The 2,319-nt window shown below is 39.6% G+C and overlaps 1 pseudogene; it reads left to right on the top strand.

The window, feature by feature from the left end:
* The first annotated feature begins 1,216 nt into the window (after positions 1 to 1,216).
* Positions 1,217 to 1,714, top strand: LOC120247997 (annotated as a pseudogene).
* Positions 1,715 to 2,319: the final 605 nt, after the last annotated feature.

A 2,319-nucleotide genomic window follows, 5' to 3' on the forward strand; every position in this document is an offset into this window, starting at 1 on the left:
CCCCCTGAACTGACCATTGATTATAGGCCCTGCTTCTGTTTCTCCCTGGGGTGCTCTAGTCTCTGCCCTTCCAGAATCTGTTCTGTTCTGTGAGTTACCCCATCCCCCCGCCAGATAGTCTTTCTTTTCTACTTAAATTGGCCAGGCAGTTTCTATGACTTGCAACCAATCCATCTTAGCTGATAATATAATTTACTTTATCATTTTTTCTTCTTTTTTTTTTAAAAAAAATTTTTAGTGTTTATTTATTTTTGAGACAGACAGAGACAGAACATGAGTGGGGGGAGGGGGCAGAGAGAGAGGGAGACACAGAATCTGAAACAGGCTGGGGCCCTGAGCTGCTGGCACAGAGCCTGACCCAGGGCTTGAACTCACAAACTGTGGGATCACAACCTGAGCTGAAGTCGGACACTTAACCAACTGAGACACCCAGGTGTCCCAATTTGCTTTATCATTAAGGGAGGAACTGTATCTTATACAGGTTGGCTACAATATGCCTGGATCAGTTATTCTGTAGGAAATATGCTTTTTGAGATCCTGAATATGTGACATAAAAGTGACACCTTTCAGTAGCATATTTCAGTGCTGATAGACTAAAGGTATTTAGGCAAATCAAATCACGAAATAGAAGTGTCATAACCTCTGCTCATGTTACATTAGATATACAACATATTATGTTTTAGATGTTTCCTCTAGATTCCTTGTGTCCACTGCTAGTTTTGGAAATAGTAATCGATAAACTTAGGGGCTGGCAGAGAAGGGCTCAGTTATAGAGGAATGAAAATATGTCATGAATTTATGCAACAAAACAGTAAATTACAGACTGTTTTGCCCCACAGAGAGCGTCTTCATTCTATAATAGCTAACATAAATTTTAAAGAATAATGGAGAAATGCTCCACATACTTAATTTCCAAAACAATAGCTAACTATTTACTGATGACAAGCTTAAAAAAAACCTGCTGGGGATGAGGTTGAGAAATTTGTCACATTTTCAATTCAAATTAATTCAAGACATGACAATAATACATACTGTAAATCAATGTTAAAATGTTGCAAAATCTGGAAAATAATATCTGATAAAAAACAAAGCAGAGTATTAGGAAAATATATCCTTTTTAATGAAGATATAATTGACATATGACATTAGTTTCAGGTATATGACATGATGATTTGATATTTATATATATTAAACATGTTCTTGCTCTTTCACGAAGATGGCACCAAAGGCAAAAAAGGAAGCCCATACCCCTCCCAAAGCCAAAGCCAAAGCCAAAGCCAAAGCCAAAGCCAAAGCCAAGGCTTTGAAGGCCAAGAAAGCAGTGCTGAAAGGCGGCCACAGTCATAAAAAAAAAAAGAGGATTCGCACTTTACCTACATTCTGACAGCCCAAGATACTGCGTCTCCCAAGGCAGCCCAAATATCCTCGAAACAGCTCCCCCAGGAGACACAAGCTTGACCAGTATGCCATCATCAAGTTTCCCCTGATGACTGAGTCTGCTGTGAAGAAAACAGAAAACAACAACACTCTTGTGTTCATTGTGGACGTCAAGCCCAACAAGCACCAGATCCAACAGGTTGTGAAGAAGCTCTATGACATTGAGGTGGCCAAGGTCAACACTCTGATCAGGCTCAATGGAGAAAAGAAAGCATATGTTCAACTGGCTCCTGACTACGATGCTTTGGATGTTGCCAACAAAATTGGGATAATCTAAACTGAATCCAGCTGGCTGAAGCTAAATATAAATTTTTTCACCATTAAAAAAAAAACACATGTTCTTGATCTTGATAACAGAGATGTTTTCAGGTCAAATAATTTATGTTTTCCCTGAAAAACTGATGAAGATGTTTAGCTGATAGTGCATATAAAATAAACTTTTAGTGGGTTAACTGTTTCAATAATAATACTTAAAAAAAAAGACCAGGACAGGGCGCCTGGGTGGCTTAGTCGGTTAAGCGTCCGACTTTCGCTTGGGTCATGATCTCGCGGTTCGTGGGCTCGAGCCCCGCGTCGGGCTCTGTGCTGACTGCCGGCTCAGAGCCTGGAGCCTGTTTCAGTCTGTGATTCCCTCTCTCTCTGACCCTCCCCTGCTCGCACTGTCTCTCTCTCTCTCTCTCTCCTAGAAATAAATAAAACATTTAAAAAAAATTAAAAAAAAAAAAAAAAGACCAGGACTATACAAAAATATGTGTGTGCTAGTCATTTGTTATGAGTTAGGTAATAGATCTAATAAGCATTTCAAAAGAGGTTGCTTCATTTGAATTTTTCTTTTTTTTCTAGGAGAGAGAGAGAGAGAGACAGCGTGAGCAGGGGAGGGTC

The sequence above is a fragment of the Hyaena hyaena genome, unplaced genomic scaffold (genome assembly GCF_003009895.1).
Source record: "Hyaena hyaena isolate Hyena2069 unplaced genomic scaffold, ASM300989v1 scaffold_560, whole genome shotgun sequence".
NCBI lineage: Eukaryota > Metazoa > Chordata > Mammalia > Carnivora > Hyaenidae > Hyaena > Hyaena hyaena.